Source organism: Lepidochelys kempii, chromosome 10 (assembly GCF_965140285.1).
Source record: "Lepidochelys kempii isolate rLepKem1 chromosome 10, rLepKem1.hap1, whole genome shotgun sequence".
Taxonomy (NCBI): domain Eukaryota; kingdom Metazoa; phylum Chordata; order Testudines; family Cheloniidae; genus Lepidochelys; species Lepidochelys kempii.
Genome location: NC_136389.1, coordinates 41,126,658 through 41,145,857, shown reverse-complemented (window position 1 = coordinate 41,145,857; position 19,200 = coordinate 41,126,658). Strand labels below are relative to the sequence as shown.

At 51.2% G+C, this 19,200-nt stretch overlaps 1 long non-coding RNA gene across 1 annotated transcript; it reads left to right on the top strand.

Moving 5' to 3' along the window:
* The first annotated feature begins 8,092 nt into the window (after window positions 1–8,092).
* Window positions 8,093–9,583, top strand: LOC140917902 (uncharacterized). The gene is made up of 3 exons (XR_012161034.2): window positions 8,093–8,236; window positions 8,385–8,485; window positions 8,934–9,583. It is a non-coding gene; the product is annotated as an uncharacterized LOC140917902 (long non-coding RNA).
* Window positions 9,584–19,200: the final 9,617 nt, after the last annotated feature.

Sequence of the window (19,200 nt, the reverse complement as noted above, 5' to 3'; positions counted from 1 at the left end):
CCGCAAGGGGTACTTTTCAATAGTGCTGCAAGCTCTGGTGGATCACAAGGGACGTTTCACCAACATCAACGTGGGATGGCCGGGAAAGGTGCATGACGCTCGCATCTTCAGGAACTCTGGTCTGTTTCAAAAGCTGCAGGAAGGGACTTTCTTCCCAGACCAGAAAATAACTGTTGGGGATGTTGAAATGCCTATATGTATCCTTGGGGACCCAGCCTACCCCTTAATGCCATGGCTCATGAAGCCGTACACAGGCAGCCTGGACAGTGGTCAGGAGCTGTTCAACTACAGGCTGAGCAAGTGCAGAATGGTGGTAGAATGTGCATTTGGACGTTTAAAGGCGCGCTGGCGCAGTTTATTGACTCGCTTAGACCTCAGCGAAACCAATATTCCCACTGTTATTACTGCTTGCTGTGTGCTCCACAATATCTGTGAGAGTAAGGGGGAGACGTTTATGGCGGGGTGGGAGATTGAGGCAAATCGCCTGGCTGCTGGTTACGCGCAGCCAGACACCAGGGCGGTTAGAAGAGCTCAGGAGGGCGCGGTACGCATCAGAGAAGCTTTGAAAATCCGTTTCATGACTGGCCAGGCTACAGTGTGAAAGTTCTGTTTGTTTCTCCTTGATGAAACCCCCCGCCCCTTGGTTCACTCTACTTCCCTGTAAGCTAACCACCCTCCCCTCCTCCCTTTAATCACCGCTTGCAGAGGCAATAAAGTCATTGCTGCTTCACAGTCATGCATTCGTTATTCATTCATCACACAAATAGGGAGATGACTACCAAGGTATCCCAGGAGGGGTGGTGGAGGAGGGAAGCAAAATGCCACACAGCACTTTAAGCACAGCACTTTAAAAGTTTACAACTTTAAAATTTATTGAATGACAGCCTTCTTTTTTTTGGGCAATCCTCTGTTGTGGAGTGGCTGGTTGGCCGGAGGCCCCCCCACCGCGTTCTTGGGCGTCTGGGTATGGAGGCTATGGAACTTGGGGAGGAGGGCGGTTGGTTACAGAGGGGCAGCAGTGGCAGTCTGTGCTCCAGCTGCCTTTGCTGCAGCTCAACCATACACTGGAGCATTCTGGTTTGGTCCTGCAGCAGCCTCAGCATTGAATCCTGCCTCCTCTCATCACGCTGCCGCCACATTTGAGCTTCAGCCCTGTCTTCAGCCCGCCACTTACTCTCTTCAGCCCGCCACTTACTCTCTTCAGCCCTCCACCTCTCCTCCCGGTCATTTTGTGTTTTCCTGCACTCTGACATTATTTGCCTCCACGCATTCGTCTGTGCTCTGTCAGTGTGGGAGGACAGCATTAGCTCGGAGAACATTTCATCTCGAGTGCGTTTTTTTTTCTTTCTAAGCTTCACTAGCCTCTGGGAAGGAGAAGATCCTGTGATCATTGAAACACATGCAGCTGGTGGAGAAAAAAAAAGGGACAGCGGTATTTAAAAAGACACATTTTATAAAACAGTCGCTACACTCTTTCAGGGTAAACCTTGCTGTTAACATTACATACATAGCACATGTGCTTTCGTTACAAGGTCGCATTTTGCCTCCTCCCACCGCGTGACTACCCCCTCAACCTTCCCCCCTCCCTGTGGCTAACAGCGGGGAACATTTCTGTTCAGCCACAGGCAAACAGCCCAGCAGGAATGGGCTATACTGAGTGTCCCTGAAGAAAAGCACCCTATTTCAACCAGGTGACCATGAATTATATCTCACTCTCCTGAGGATAACACAGAGAGAGAAAGAACGGATTTTGGTTGAATGCCAGCAAACATACACTGCAATGCTTTGTTCTACAGTGATTCCCGAGTATGTGTTACTGGCCTGGAGTGATAAAGTGTCCTACCATGAAGGACGAAATAAGGCTGCCCTCCCCAGAAACCTTTTGCAAAGGCTTTAGGACTACATCTAAGAGAACCGCAAATGCCAGGGCAAAGTAATCCTTTCACATGCTTGCTTTTAAACCATGTATAGCATTTTAAAAGGTACACTCACCAGAGGTCCCTTCTCCGCCTGCTGGGTCCAGGAGGCAGCCTTGGGTGGGTTCCGGGGGTACTGGCTCCAGGTCTAGGGTGAGAAACAGTTCCTGGCTGTCGGGAAAACCGGTTTCTCCGCTTGCTTGCTGTGAGCTATCTACAACCTCCTCCTCCTCATCATCTTCTTCGTCCCCAAAACCTGCTTCCGTATTGCCTCCATCTCCATTGAAGGAGTCAAACAACACGGCTGGGGTAGTGGTGGCTGAACCCCCTAAAATGGCATGCAGCTCATCATAGAAGCGGCATGTTTGGGGCTCTGACCCAGAGCGGCTGTTCGCCTCTCTGGTTTTCTGGTAGGCTTGCCTCAGCTCCTTCAGTTTCACGCGGCACTGCTTCGGGTCCCTGTTATGGCCTCTGTCCTTCATGCCCTGGGAGATTTTGACAAAGGTTTTGGCATTTCGAAAACTGGAACGGAGTTCTGATAGCACAGATTCCTCTCCCCAAACAGCGATCAGATCCCGTACCTCCCGTTCGGTCCATGCTGGAGCTCTTTTGCGATTCTGGGACTCCATCATGGTCACCTGTGCTGATGAGCTCTGCATGGTCACCTGCAGCTTGCCACGCTGGCCAAACAGGAAATGAGATTCAAAAGTTCGCGGTTCTTTTCCTGTCTACCTGGCCAGTGCATCTGAGTTGAGAGTGCTGTCCAGAGCGGTCAGAATGGAGCACTCTGGGATAGCTCCCGGAGGCCAATACCTTCGAATTGTGTCCACAGTACCCCAAATTCGAGCTGGGAACGTCGATTTAAGCGCTAATCCACTTGTCAGGGGTGGAGTAAGGAAATCGATTTTAAGAGCCCTTTAAGTCGAAATAAAGGGCTTCACTGTGTGGACGGGTGCAGGTTTAAATCGATTTAACGTTGCTAAATTCGACCTAAAGTCCTAGTGTAGACCAGGGCTCTGTGTAGCCAAGCACATGGTGAAGTGTTATTTTATGGTATAGCACAGCTGATGTGATGTTTTCACAATGAAACCTGAAACCCAAAAAGGAAACTCACCTGTTCTTAGGTTTTGTTGCAGACCTGAGCCTTAGACCAGAATGACTGAAATTTCATGAAGGTTTCTGAACACGGGACCAGCTGGGGTAACAAATCCACAGCTTCTTAAGGGTGCAGCATAAACCTAGGTGATGTCCAGCCATTTCAAATGAGCATTTTCATGTATTTGTACCCAAACCTCAACTGGTGCAAACCCCAAATGAACACAATATTTGCACAAATCCCCCCAACTAAAAAAAGCCATCTCCACCCAGCCCTGAATCAGATGTTTGCTATAGTAGCAGGTTATTGTGAGCTTCCCATGTGCCCCCTCATGACCTCAGGGTGGTCCCGCAAGTAGTCCCTGCCTTAGTTTCTCCCTTCAACAGGCTTTTTCAATAATCCAGATCATTTTGTCCATTCTCACCCCTTTTTGGGTGCTGGTTTATTCAAATAACAGACATCCAAAATAAAGTTCTCAAGTTCATCCACTCACCCCCTTACCAGGTCACTCCAAGGCCTTTGCTGCCTGTAGCCCCACTCCCTGAGCCCCAGGGCTGTCTGCTGGAGCCTACTCTCCCTGCAGATCTCTGAGCACATCCCTGATGGCTCAGGGTTCTCCCAGCAGCATCTATCATCTCTCTCACCACTCTATGGGCTCCCTGGGGAGTCCCTCTGCCGCTTCCTTCTGCTCTTTAGGGGGCATCATCTGATCCCTGCTCAGGCGTGTCTAGTTAGCAACTAGGGTTGGCTACCATCTGGCCTTTAAAAGGCAAGCCAGCCTATTACATGAGTGAATGCTGGTCTCTGCACTAGTGCCAATCCAGTTCAAGGATGGATCGCATAGGGAAGTAGCTAGATGGTTCTTCTAACACTAAGCCATTGGTTCCCATTCAATACTACGATGGTAGTACCTGAAAATTACCCGATTAGGTGTCTGTCTGTCTGTTCAGTGATGTAGATAAAGTGGATTGGTAGATCTCAAACTCAGTTCCTAGCAGACAAGTGTCCATATCACATAAATACATCCCTACATCTGGCTCCACTGCTGGCAGTCTCTGCAGAGAGCCCAAGGGCTGAAATCACCAGCCAAACACTCATTGACCTCCATGGGAGCAGGATTGGGCCCATGCGCATTTAGGGGTGTGCACAGATTATTTTGAAAGGGCAGGAGCTGTGGGCAGCAGAGAACTGTAATTTAGAGGACACTGTATTATAGCTGATGCTCTGGGGCCCAGAGTGATCATCTACCTGGAGATCCCTCCTGCCCCCTTGCCTGTGCCAGGCAAGTGACCTGTGAAAGCAGCTCCCTGCCAGTGGTCATTTGTTCCGCTAGCCAGATGGAAAGAACAGCAGATCCGCAGGCGAGTGACTGCACCGGGCAGCAGGCACAACTCCTCGATGCTGACATCCCCACCAGTGGTTCTGTGGCCCCAAGACCATGACAGGTCTGGGGGAACCTCACAGGGATTGAGAGTTCAGCAGAAGGGTTGGAGAGTTTGGCTGCTCATCCAGGCCTAATCCAGGCTCAGCCCAGTTGGTTGATGATGTCCCAGCTGCCACAGGAATGGCCTCTAGAGCCGGGCTCTACCTGCACCTGAGATGGGTGCTCAATGGTCCCGGAGAGGGAGCTAAGAGCCCACCCCACACTTTGACTGACAGGCATAAGGGACAGTCAGGTTTGCAGTCTCTGCACACACAGCGGCTGCCCCCTCCCTACTCCACTGGGAGCACAGTGCACCCCCCAGGGAGGGGGATGGGCAGGGGAGTGATAAGGCCATGGCTCTGCCCCCCAGCACCAGCCCATGGATCTTGCTGGCTGCCTGGATTCGTAGGGAGCAGGTGATGTGCCTCAGAGGCGCACAGGGGCAGCATGGCTCTGGCCTCTACAGTCTTGGAAGCACAAGCTGTTGGGGGCAGGGCCCTCTGCAGTGTGGGACTCGTATCAGGCCCCAGGTCTCTCTCTGTGACCAGCACAGCCTGTTGGTGCATCACAAATCAACTCCGTAATAAGAGCCCTAACCCAGCTCCCTTGTGGAAGAGCCCTCTCCAGTGCACTAGGGGCCTTGAGCTATGGCAATAACCTTTACTGGGGAGCGAGAGCCTTCCTGTAGCTCTGTGGAGCCACCTTAACACCAGGCTTAGTGTTCATCCGGGCAGAGTTCCACTGGGCAGCGTCCGCTGGCTCCCTCAGCAGCTTTGAGGAGCAGTGGGCGCTGTCCGGGGTTCTCTGCTCGGTGTCCCCATCCAGTATCCTTATTTTGAACCTTTGACCCTCACTCTGGTCCCTGTTTTTTATTAGTTGTCCCCCCAGATCAGTTGGTCTCTGGGTCCAGTGGTCCCTCCCGCTAGGCTGGGGGAGGGGCCTTTAGCAGTGGGTGGGCTTGCGCCCACACACTTCCCAGGTTTTCCAATACGACCAGGCTTAGTGTTCAACTTTCTAATGGCTACAAAACCAAATATCCTAGCCTCACTCATTCCCCAAGGCCCTGCCCCTGGCTCACTACATTCCCCCTCCCTCGGTGGCTGGCTCTCCCCCACCCTTACTCACTTTCACTGGGCTGGGGCAGGGGGTTGGGGTGTGGGAGGAGGTGAGGGCTCTAACTGGGGCTGTGGGGTGGGGCCAGAAATGAGGGGTTCAGGGTGTGTGTGTGGCTCTGGGCTGGGGCAGGGGGTGAGGGCTCAGTCTGGGGGTGTAGGCTCTTGGGTGAGGCTGAGGATGAGGGTTTGGGGTGCAGGAGAGGACTCCAGGCTGGGGGATGGTGCAGAGGTGTTCAGGGTGTGGGAAGGGGCTCCAGGCTGGGGCAGGGGGGTTGAGGTGTGGGAGGAGGGTGAGGGCGCTGGCTAGGGGTGTGGGCTCTGGGGTGGATCCAGGGATGAGGGGTTTGGGGTGAAGGAGGGGACTCCAGGCTGGGGCAGGCAGTTGGGGTGCATGAGGGCTCCGGCTGGGGTGTGGGCTCTAGAGTGGGGCTGAGGATGAGGGGTTTAGGGTGCAGGAGGGGGCTGAGGCAGGGGGTTGGGTTGCGGGAGAAGGTTTGGGGTGCAGGGTCCCAGTGGTGCTTACCGCGGCTCCTGGGAAGCGGCCGCCAGGTCCCTGCAGCCCCTAGATGCATGGGTGGCCAGGGAGGCGCCGCAGACTGCCCTCGCGCCTGCAGGCATTGCCCCTGCAACTCCCATTGGTTGTGGTTCCCAGCCAATGGGAGCTGTGGAGCTGGCACTCAGGGTGGGGGCAGCGCGCAGAGTCTCCCTGGCCACCAATGTATCTAGGGGCTGCAGGGACCTGGCGGCTGCTTCCAGAAGCCACGCAGAACTAGGGCAAGCGGGGAACCTGCCTTAGCCCCAGGCCCCCGCTGCACCACCAACCAGACTTCTAACAGTCCAGTTGGCCGTGCCAATATGAACCGCCAGGTCCCTTCTCAACTGGGCATTCCAGTCGAAACCCAGTATGTGGGGGTACTGCTGGGGCAGAACCCCAAAGTAAAGAGGCACTGTGGTCCATAGGCAGATGAAACACTGCCAGCAGAGAGCACTTCAGAGCTGGAGTTCAGCTAATTCTCAAGATGACCAGCAGGAGGCGCTGCACCCATAAGTCCTGACCTCGCTACAGTGCTACACACAGCGTCACTCTTGCATTCCTAAAGACCTACTTTCTGTCTATCCTCCATGCTGCTCTCCAGCTCACTTTTCCTGCCTCTGCACTTCCTGATAGAGGCAGGTTGTGTCCACAGTGTTGTGCTACTGTGGCCCTCTAGATCACCATTGCAAAAGTGAGGTAATAGTGGATGTGGAGGTGGATGGTGGATGTGACCTGCAGGCTACAAGGCGAACTACAGGGCAGACTCAAGCAGGGATCAGATTCAAAAGCCTCCTGAGTTTATTCCTGCCATTCTCCCCCCCTCCCCCCCCACCGGGGTCAGGAAAGGGGTTTCCTGCACTAGTCTCATTAGGCACCTCAAGCATCGACTTGGGTTGCCAACCCTCCAGGATTGGCCTGGAATCTCCAGGAATTAATAATTATGCCATGTGATGAAATCTCCAGGAATATATCCAACCAAAATTTGCAACCCTGAGCCTTGCCAAGTAAGTACAGCCCACCCATTACTCTCTTTATAATAAACCACAGGAAGAGTCCTAGGATGGAAAAAAAACCTATGGTCCTCTGCCCTTTCCTCCAGCAGTCTCTTGCAGTGGGCAGCCCCTGCAGAAAGGTCATCTTTCTCCATAGCCAGTCTGCTTTTTAAGTGGCCCATTCATTACCTGTCAGCTCATCAACCCTTGCTGGCTCAGGCCCTGTCTACACTGGTAAGTTTTTGCACAATAAAGCAGCTTTCTGTGCTATAACTTCTGAGGTCTACACATTGCCAAGCCACTTAGTGCGCAGAAACTGAACAGTTGCAGCGCTGTAAAAAAACCCACCCCAATGAGAGGCGTACGGCTTTTACCGTGCCGCGGTGCCAATGTAGACACCCTGGTCAATTACAGCGCTGTGATTGGCCTCTGGGAGGTGTCCCACAATGCCTGTTCTTGCCTCTCTGTTCATCGGTTTGAACTCTACTGCCCTGCCCTCAGGTGACCAACCGTCATCCCCACCCCATAAATTCCTTTGGAATTTTGAAAGTCCCCTTCCTGTTTGTTCGGTGATGCATGCGGTGGTCTCAACGCATCTTTCCAGGTGGCCATGCCTGCTCCATGCACCAGGCGATCCCCGCTTGGAGCAACGCCGAGTTGCTGGACCTCATCGGCATTTTGGGAGAGGAGGCTGTCTAGTCCTAGCTGTGCTCCAGCCATAGGAATTATGATACCTACGGACGGATTTCATGATGCATGACAGAAAGGGGCCATGAGCGGGACACAGTGCAGTGCAGGGTCAAAGTGAAAGAGCTGTGGAATGCCTGCCACAAGGCACACGAGGCAAATTGCCGCTCTGATGATGCACCCATGAGCTGCTGGTTCTACAAAGAGCTGGACGCGATACTCGGTGGTGACCTCACCTCCACGCTGAAGGCCATTGTGGATACTTCGGCTGCTTGCATGCCAGTAGAGAGTGGACTGAGCCAGGAGGAGGAAATCTTGGACTAGGATGTGGAGGGGGAGGGGGACCCAGAGGCAGAGGATGACTTGGAGGTCAGAGATGCATGCAGCCAGGAGCTCTTTTCTATCCCGGAGGAAGCTAGCCAGTCACAGCTGTCGGATCTTGGTGAAGCGCAAACAGGAGAGGAGGCCCCTGGTAAGTGGATTTGATTTTGGGAATTGCTGAGGCGAGTTGTTGGGGGCAGGAGGGTTGCAGAAAGCAGGCTTGTCTCTGTATGATGCACGTACCACATGCCTAGTCTGAGAGGCGGAACAGGCTGTTGATTGACTCCCTCACTTCACAGGAATCTGCGTCAGAGATCTCCAGGAAACTCTCATGGAGATACTGGGCAATCCACTGCCGTGGGTTCTTTGGCAGAGCGGCTTTGTTTCTTGCCCATTAACGGTAACTTTCCCGTGCCACTGTGCTATCACAGGGGGTGGGGGTGGGGGAACAATTGCTGCACACAGGCGAGCCGCATAAGAGCCAGAGTGGAAGCTGCAGTCTTGGAGAAGACCCTTCTTTGATTCCCTGCTCACCCTCAGCAGTGAGATATCTTCCATAGTGATCACATTCTGTGGAAAATGTGGGGACAGGAATGATTATCAGGCGCCCCCCCAACAGTGCCCAAAAGCCACATGCCCAGTGTACAGCAGGGTCCGGGAACAGTGATTTACCCTGCCCCTGCAGCTACTCACCATTTTGGGGGTCTTATGGCTCATGTGTGCTTGCCTGGGGTCAGCCAGTTAGTGACAGGTATGTGAATACTGGCTGTGTTTTAAATCACCAAATCAGTGTTGTGTGTATTGCAAACAATACTGCTTCTGTAAAATGTTGCGTTTAAACTTCACAGAGATGACCTTGGGAGCCCAGCCTCCCTCTTTGTTATCGCTGGCTGAATGGCTGCTCAGAATTAGAAAGCGGCCATGAAGAACTAAGGAGGACTTTCTGCGTGAGGTTATCAAACACTCAGTGTCCGAAGAACAGGAATTGAAGGAGTGGCGGGACAGCCAGAAGAGAGACCGAAAGGAGAACGCAGCACGCCAAAATGAAGCCACAGAGCGGCTCTTAAATGTTATGGAGCGCCAAGCAGATACACTCCAGGTGATACTAGCACTGCAAACTGAGCAACTCTGTGCCCACCCTCCCCTGCAGCCACTGTCACAAAACTCTTTGTCGCAGCGCCCCCCGCCCCCCCTCCCCCCAACACTGCCAACACACTCTGATCAATCTCCTGGCTCCCCTCTGTACTCACAGCATTCCACTCCTCCCCCGTCACAGTCCAGCACTGCAGATTCCCAATACCTACTGCACTCAACAAGCATCCCTTTGCAGTTTGGCCCTGCTGAAGTACAGTACCTGCTGCATTGTATTCTAAAGGAGAAGGTTGGATATGATCCCTGGACATACACAAATCTTTAGCCGTTCTGGGACCCCACCTCTTCCTGGGACCTTCCCTTCCCCCACCCCCTCAGTGCTGATGTGTTTTTTTGTTTGACTCTCTCTTCTGGTTGTTGTTTTTTAATAAAATAATAGTGTTGGTTTGAAAGCAATCTTTATTCTATTAATTGAAAGCAAAAAGAGCCTTGCAAAGCAACAGACAATTATGTTAAACCTTCATATTGCATCGTCTGCACCAATCACAATCACCTCCTAGCATTACAAGCACTGCACTCCCGAGCATAGCAACAAATATTAGTGGCTTTCAGCTTCAAATTTCTGCCTCACGGCATCATTCTTGTGTCCTTGAGCTGCAGGGCTGGGGCGAGCTCATCACACAGTCCCATGAATGTGGCTTTCCTCATCCAAAAGTTCTGCAGCCACTGCTCGTCATCCCAGACGTGCATGACGTTGTGATCCCACCATTCAGTGCTTGTTTCCCGAGCCCAAAAGGGACATTCCACTGTGGTCAGCACCTCTGTGAATCCCACAAGCAATCTCGTGTTGTAGCTAGTACACATGGTGAGATCAATGTCACACTCCTCTTGCCTTTGTAGTTTAAGGAATAACTCCACTGCCACTCGTGACATGTTGGTCAGAGCGAGCAGCATACTTGTTGGGAACACTGGGGCATGGCCACTAGGTAACTCGAGGGGATAAAAGACCACAAGTCGGGTAACAAACCACTCAAGCTGTTGTTCAGCCTCTCGGCACTGGGTGCCGGCAACATACTGGTCAACAGTTCGGGATCCATTTCTGCAGACCGAAGAGGCAGAGTTCACAAACTGTTGAAAGATGGCACCAAATGCGGAAGGAAGCACAGGGATTGCTGGGATGCGAAGCAATGCATCATGGGGCATTGTGACAGGACCCAGGATGCCCCGCGATCCCCTCTGTCTTCCCACAACTCTTAGCGGCAGAAGAGGAAGAGATGATCTGTGGGATAGCTGCCCGGAGTGCACTCCTCCGAATACCGCTGAAAATGCCACAAGTGTGAACATGCTATTGCGCAGGCAGCTGACAGTGTGAACACACAACAGCGGTTTCCCTTCGGTGCTCTCTGATTGTCGCTGTAACTCCTGGCACTGTAACTCTGCCAGTGTAGACATACCCTCAGTGTGGGACTGCTCTACACCTCCCAACCCTACTGGCTCAGTTTGTATTCCGTCCTCTAGGACTTTCCAGCTAGGCAGGCAGGGTCTGAGGGATAGCTCAGTGTTTTGAGCATTGGCCTGCTAAACCCAGGGTTGTGAGTTCAATCCTTGAGGGGGCCATTTAGGGATCTGGGGCAAAAATTGGGGATTGGTCCTGCTTCAAGCAGGGGGTTGGACTAGATGACCTCCTGAGGTCCCTTCCAACCCTAACCTTCTATGATTCTATTTTGCATGAAAGAAAAGGAAGGCGACAAAGCCACTCTGAGGCCAGAGATGCAAATGAGTGATGATCAGTCTTCTCCCTGTCTTAGCTCTTCTGTTCAAGTGGCTAGGGAAGGCGCCAGGTGAGAAGTTGGCTGGGTGACTGACTGCAGAGTTGCTTAAAGAGCAGGCTGCACTAGGCCCTGGAAGAGAGAGAATGAAACACACACACACACACATAGAGATACATAAAACTGCACCCACAAATATACGCAGACAGTACTCTCTCCCCTGTGCACACACACCTGAATATACAACATGTACATATCACCCCCACATGTCCACATTCCGACACACACACAAATATGCACATATATACAATAATACACAAATAGTACAGACACCCATGTGCACACAGCCCCACCCCACACACTCCCACAAATACACACTCTTACCTCCGTGTCTCCCAGTCACACATCTGCCTTGTTCCCCTCCACCCAGAGATCAGTTCTGTGCTCCAGCAGTCCTAGCTATACCTTTAAGACATAGGGGTCAGAAACGCCATGGTACCTGTAGCACTCCTGCCACTCCCCCAACTCTGATTATTATTAGATTAGCACCTATGGGTCCCTACTGAGATTAGGGCTACTGAGGGGACCTATTAAGACAGTCCCTGCAGTCTAAAAAAAGTGTGGGAGGGGAAACTGAGGCACAAAGAGAGGACGTGAGTTGACCACAGTCAGCCAGCACAGCTGGGAAAAGAACACAGGTTTGCAGGGTGTGATAAATGAAGGGAGTGGGGTAGCTCTCTTTTATGGACACCCAGCCAGCCAGTAGCTATAAAATCCCTCTTGGTAACTGTTCTCTAATTGTTCTACCTATAAAGCGTTAAAAAGTCTCTCTGCTATGCATAGGTAAAAGGAAGTGAGTGGGCACCTGGCCAAAAGAGCCAATGGGAAGGCTAGAACTTTTTAAAATTGAAAAAAAGTCTCCCCTTTTCTCTGCCTGTTGTTCTCCTGGGGAGAGGCAGACAAGGCAGCAGCTATGCTGTAAGAAGCTTGGTCCAGGTATGAAAAAATCATTAGTATCATACCTAGAAACTACTCATTTAAAACCCCAGATATGTAAGTAGGTCAGGAATGTCTAGGAAGATGTGATTAGGTTTATCCCTTTTATTTCAGTATGGTTTGTGGATTCCTCCGTGCTAACCCCAGTGCTTTTGTTTTGCTTGTAACCTTTAAGCTGGACCTCAAGAAAGCTATTCTGGGTGCTTAATCCTTGTAGTTGCGCTTTTAAAATCTAGCAATAGCCTGAGTTCCCAGATGTATTTTCTTTCTTTCTTTTTTAATTAATAAAAATTACCTTTTTTAAGAACAGAATTTGATTTTTGTATCTTAAGAGGTTTGTGCATGTTGTTTAATTAGCTGGTGGCAACAGCTGATTTCCTTTTTTTCCCCCTTTCTCAGCTCTTCCCCAGAGGGGATGTGAAAGGGCTTGAGGGTACCCTACAGGAAGGAATTCCCAAGTGCACCTTCCTGGGCTCTCAGAGGGGTTCTGCACTTGAGTGGTGGCAGCATCTACCTATCCAAGGTCAGAGAAAAACTGTAACCTGGGGAGTTTAATACAAGCCTGGAATGGCCAGTATTAATTTTTAGAATCCTTGCGGGCCTCCACCTTCTGCACTCGGAGTGCCAGAGTGGGGAATTAGCCTTGACACAGGGTCCCATCTAGCACCATGTCTCTTAGGCTACACGACCACACCTAGGAAAAAGCCATGTCCATGATGACAGCAGTCGTACTGCCAGGAACGCCTTTGGGCTTTCCAGCGCTGCTCAGGTCTGTCCTGGCTCCATTGGCTACACAGTCGAAGAGCCCAGATGCTCATGGGTTCATCATTTGTGGAGGTAAATAGAAGGACGGGATTTTACATTGGCAAAACTGCACCTTTACAAACCCACGTCTCTCCTCTGAATGACAGTCATAAACTCCAAGGCCAGATCTTCTATGCTGACCTCCTGTATCACACTGAAAGTGATGCTGCTCTGAGCCAGCTCATTCTCCAGGGACGTCGGGTGCCTAGGCTGTGAGGGGACAGGCTGTCCATCCAGGAAAATAATACAAGCTCACTGTTGCCAGTGCCTTAGTGTCACTTTGCCATAGTCCTACATACTGGCCCCTCCCCCTGCTGTGCCACTCACCTGCCCTGTTCCCCTCCCCCTGCCTGCCCCTCCCCCTATCATGCCACCCACCACCTACCTACCTGCCCCTCCCCCTGCCAGGCTGCCCTGCTATGCCACTCACCTGCCCTTTCCCCCCCACTCCCTACCTGCCTGCCCCTCCTCCTGCCAGGCTGCCCCTCCTCCTGTTGTGCCACCCATCCCCCCCATGCCCATCCTTCCCCCAGCATTCCTGCCCTTTCCCTATCCCCTGCAGTGCCATCCATTCCCCTCAACCTGCACTCACCTGCCCCTATGGTGCCCACTACCCCACCCGCCTGCCCATCTCTCCTTCTCCCCCTCCTTGCCACACTCTTCCCCTCACAATTCTGCCTGTTTGGACTTCTCTGCCCTCTGCCTTTTTACCCATCCTTATCCCTCTTCTCCACAGCCTGCAGCCCTTCCCCCACCTCCCTGAACCCCTGCCCTTCGGCCTGCCATTCCACCCACATACCCCTTTCTTCTCCCTTGAACCACTGCTCCCAGCCTGCCCCTCAAGCCCTGCCTGGCTGTCAGTGTGGGAGGAGATGGACTGTATCCCCACACTGCTGGCAAGATCGGGGGCAGAACAGAGCAGGGCAGGGCAGGGCAGGATGGTGTGAGCAGGCCTATACCCAGTAGCGGGTCTCAAGGACACCTGGTTTAGCCCTACTCTGCCCCCTCCCCCAGTCTCACGTCCCTCATACTTGGCCCCCAGGTGAACCAGGGCCAGGGAGGTGGCTGCGTCTCCCTAACGCTGGGGCAGGGCTGCAGTGCAGACACCCTACAAGCCAATGTGCTCCAGGAACACCCCTGACCCTGGGCTGCTAGCACTATACATCAGGGTGACATGGACTAGCTCTCCTCACTGCCCTCTGCACGGGAAAACCTGGGCTGGGCAGACACCCTGTGACCAGCTGCCTGCTAGCATCACACACCCCTTCACAGCAGTGTGGGGGCACAGGCTCCCTACTGGTTGCTGCTCTTGCAGTCTCCCAGCTCAGGATTAACGTGGTGCAGGCCAAGGGGCTTGTACTGAATTTGTGCACCAGGGTGAGGCTCCACTGATTCCTTTACTGCTATTCAAAAGTGGCCAGTAGATGAATCCAAACCAACCCCTGCATCAGGACCCCTTCCCCCCCTGAGCTGTGCCCAGAATCCACAGCTGTCCCCGTCTTTGTAACAGGGATGACCTGCATGCTCCATATCTGGGCATTATCGAACTTTGGGAAAGTCAGACTCTGGCTGTGGATCCAGCCTGTGTCGCTTGGGCCCACCCCAAGATGAATCACTCGGGACAGTAATGAGAGGCACATTTTTACTACATCCCTGCACAGGATCTTGCACTCTCTTGATCTCACCTTCCCGTCTTTAGACTGGGAGATTTTTTATTTATTGTTGGGTGGGAAGATGGTGATATCAGAGGTAACGCAGCCAACTGGCATGCAAGTCACATGGGGTCATTTGCATACTCCAAGGCCATTGGTCACTGTGATAAATGAAGGGGGTAACTCCCTTTTATTGACACCTAGCCAACCAGTTAGCTACAAAATCCCTGTTAGTAGCTGTTCTCTGCTTGCTTTACCTGTAAAGGGTTAAAAAAGCCCATAGGTAAAAGGAAGGGAGTGGACATCTGACCAAAAGAGCCAATGGGAGGGCTAGAACTTTTTAAAATTGGGAAAAAGCTTTCCCTTTGTCTGTCTGTTGTTGTTCTCTCTGGAGAGGAGACACAGAGCAGCAATGCTGTAAGAAGCTTGTGCCAGGTATGAAAAATCATCAAATCATACTTAAAACTACTTATTTGAAACCCCAGATATGTAAGTAAATCAGGAAATGTCTAGGAAGATGCAATTAGGTTTATCTTTTATTTCTGTAGGGCTTGTGGATTCCTCTGTGCTAACCCCAGGTGCTTTTGTTTTGCTTGTAATCTTTAAACTGGACCTCAAGAAAGTTAGTTATTTTGATGCTTAATCCTTATAAGTGGTTCTTTTTAAAATCTAGCAATAGTCTGAGTTTTTAGATGTATTTTCTTTCTTTCTTTTTTTAAATAAAATTTACCTTTTTTAAGAACAGGATTGGGGTTTTGTGTCCTAAGAGGTTTGTGCACATGTTGTTTAATTAGCTGGTGGCAACAGCTGATTTTCTTTGTTTTCTTTCTCAGCTCTTCCCCGGAGAGGGGGTGAAAGGGCTTGCGGGTACTCCACAGGGAGGAATTCCCAAGTGCGCCTTCCTGGGTCCAAAAGGGATTTTTTTTTTTGCACTTGGGTGGTGGCAGCATCTACCAATCCAAGGTCAGAGAGAAGCTGTAACCTTGGGAGTTTAATACCGGCCTGGAGCGGCCAGGATTAATTTTTAGAATCCTTGCGGGCCCCCACCTTCTGCACTCGAAGCGCCAGAGTGGGGAATCAGCCTTGACAGTCACAAATGTTGCTCTTTGGTCATCAGGTTTTGTTTGCCTCTGGTTTGGAAGTACCAGATTCTACCACCCTGTTGTTGGCTTGTTTAAATCAGTGTCAGCGTTCACCAGGACCGGGATTTACCATGATGCCAATGGCACCATAGTGCTGGACCCAAGCTCAGAAGGGGCCTCATAACACTCACTTCCTCCCCTCTCGCAGCATTGCAGAAGCTCTGACAGTGAGCCTCAGAGCAGCAGGGATCCAGCATGTGAGCTGAGAACCCAAGTCGCCTTGGGAGCTGTAGTTCCTTGGCCAGCTCCCTGCCTAGAGAGCCAGCCCTGGAGCAGGGAGGGAACTATATTTCCCAGCATACCCTTGGCCACTAGCAACAGGAAAGGGAGGGGGGAAAGAGTGGGGAAGCTGAGATCTCATGCACTGCAGCTTGCTGTGAATGGGGAACTGGCTGCTAGAAGGGGGTGGCACTGTGAATGGGGAACAAGTATGCCCAAGGAGTAGAAAGCTTTGGCCCAGATACCACCCTTAGAAGACTTCCTCAGACAGTGTTAGGGATGCTGGTGTGACCTCGCTTGGCAGCCCCCAAAGAAGGAACTGGTGAAATGGATAGAGAGGTTCAGTGGACCTCTCTATCTGAAGGCTAGCAGGGGAGGTATGTGGACCCCACCAGGAGAAGTTAAAATGAAAAGTAAGGGAGGGGAGGCTCTACTAGAGGACCTGGGCAGCTTTAGGTACAGTACCAGGCACACAGAAGGATTTCTGCTTCTGAGCTATGGAAGCAGAAATTGAGTTTTCCTTACCAGATTTATCCAATATTCAGAAAGGGAATCTAGCACCTGCCTTCCAGATTTGAACACCCTCAAAATTCAGGAGTTTCTGAAGCTCAATTTGAGCAGCTGTTATTTCATTTCTCCCAAATCAAATATACTGATCCACTGTAACTTGCTGTAGAAAAAGTAGGATAAAATTGAGCAACAAATGCTAGGGTTTTCCCAGTGCTAACTAGGACTGGGATTGCTATTTTCAATAGCTATTGCCATTTTTTTTAGCTTTGTTTGTTTAAAAAGAAGACGATGATATTGCATTGGCAAATTCCCCACAGAAATGAAGAGTGCAAGAAAAGAATAACAAAAGCACCTCAACTTTTCCTCATTTATGTAAGACAGTCTTACAATATGGATCAGATGTCCTCCAATCACACAAGCTGAAAATTGTTCCACTTGACTGCAGTTCTGTAACCAGGCGGGGAACTAGTCCTGTCTCTGTTCTGTGCATATCCAAAACTCCTGCTGAAGTCAGAAGTGCCTTGCATTTGTAACCATACGTCCTGACATTTTCAGCCTTAGTAAGCGAAGCAGGTTTACATTTAGTAATTGGGCAGGAGGCCTCTCGGAAAAAGTTAGGTGCTGCTTATTCACTCGGTAACGTGAGACCTTCCTGGTACAACAGTAAACCAGTGCAGCATAGAATGCACTTTGCTCCTGGAGTCTAGAATGGGGTCCTTTGCTTCTATACACAGCCCATTAAAGACAATGAAAAGACTCCCACTTCAACAGGCTTTGTCCAGAATGGTTATACACAGGTAACTCCCCTGTCTTCACAGGGTCCTGGTCCCATAGTGGTGGAGGTCCATGTGAGCTTGTTACAGAGCTGCTGATCAGGGATGGGAATCTCCTGGCACTCCAGCTTCCAAAATCATTCAGGCTGCACTTTCTGCATGACTGTGTGCTAGCTGAGAGATGCATGGGAATTGGTGGCCTCTGCTGCAGGTGATGGGCATCTCGGGTACTTAAAACCATGGCCTAGAGGAGGGAAGCACCTAACTCCAGAGTGTGCAGCTGTCTAGGGCCAGCACTGAGAATTTAGAAGCCCTAGTGCTGCCGTTGCAAGGTTCAAGCATGCTCAGCCTTGGAATTGCCACCCCTCCCTTGCTAGCAGCTGCAGCTATCTAGGGTTGGCCTTGGCAGTTGGCCCCATGGCTGTAGCCAGAGAAGCTGCAGGTGGCTCTGTGACTACTGGGGGCCATTAACCTAGGAGTGGATAAAGAAACTGGAGTTAACCTCAAGGAACAGAGGTTACCAGTAGGAAAGGAATGTGAAGGGGAGCAGGGAAAGAGGAAGCAGATGATGCTTGCAGCGGAAGAATAGCCCTAGCTGGCTAGGGAGCATGTCCAAGGTAGAAGGGAAACAAGCATAGGGAGAGGTGGTGGTGACCAAGTAGTAGACTTGGGGGGGGGAGGGATAGCTCAGTGGTTTGAGCTTTGGCCTGCTAAACCCAGGGTTGTGAGTTCAATCCTTGAGGGGGCCATTTAGGGATCTGGGGCAAAAATTGGGGATTGGTCCTGCTTTGAGCAGGGGGTTGGACTAGATGACCTCCTGAGGTCCCTTCCAACCCTGAGATTCTATGATTCTATGATTCTAGACTAGCATGTAGGTGGGAGAAGAGGGAGAAAGGCTGTTGACTTTAGGTTCCCAGGGGCTAAGTCTCACTTTGGGGAAATGGTGTTTGCAAGTGGCTTGCTCAAATGGCAGGATGAGTGCTGAGGGAGGGATTTGTCAGAATTGATCAGGTATCTGCTGGCTGTGAAACTTTATTGAGCTGAGACCAGAACCACATACAGTGGTTCTGTGGAGACATGGCTATAGAAGGTCTGAATGAGGAAGTAGATAAATCTGTGGGGAGTTTCCCCTGATCGTTGTGAAATTACTGCTTACTGTGACAGGTTTCAGAGTAGCAGCCGTGTTAGTCTGTATTCGCAAAAAGAAAAGGCGGACTTGTGGCACCTTAGAGACTAACAAATTTATTTGAGCATAAGCTTTCGTGAGCTACAGCTCACTTCATCGGATGCAATGTGGACACTGGTAAACCCACATGGCTATACAGCTTAATGAGAAAAACTGGGGGCTGAGGGAGCTGGGTATGGCAATGCAGATAGTCATGCAGAGCTGTGTGATCAAAATGAAAAATGTCTCTGAGATTCGGTACCGGGTATACAATGGCACTGCCACACCAGGCCCACACTCGGAGCTCACAAAGACTATACTGGGGCCCACAAATATGTTTGGCGCCAGGGCCCACAAAAGGTTAATCCAGCCCTGGCGTTAACAGGTTCTTAAGCTGTAAATTTTAATGCAACTCTCTCCTGCCTGTTACCAGGGGGTTCTAGGAACCTGGACCCCTCCGCTGTCATGTTCTGGGTGACCATTGTCCTCCTGTATTCAGAGTGGCAGTCAGAAGAGGCCTGTAGTGAATTCCTTACTCTGCATAGTGACAGCCTAGAAAAGAGCACACACTGTTGGTGTTGGCTAGTCCAGACCTCTGTGGGATTAGCATTCCATGCATCCTGGACCTTCCAGCCATCTTCCTGGACACCTGAGGCCCAATCTTATGAGTGCTTAGTGCCTCCTGTTGAGTACTAAGAACTCAGCTCTCCTTTGGAGTTGTGGATCTATCCACCTCCAAATCAGGCGTCACCGTACAGGCCCTTGTATTGCAAGATTGCCTGAGTATACAGGGAGCTGGGAAGCCCAGCAGAGGATCCCATCAGCTCCTAAAGGCTGTCAGTGGCTTTGACTTCTTGATCCTTAATGAGCTGATCTGGATTGAAATCAAGGACCCGAGCCCAGTGTATGAAAACAATAAATGCAATCCAGATTGTGGTGACAGCCTGTGCACCATGCAGCATGGAGCTGGCTCAGGAAGCTGCTGGGAATTTT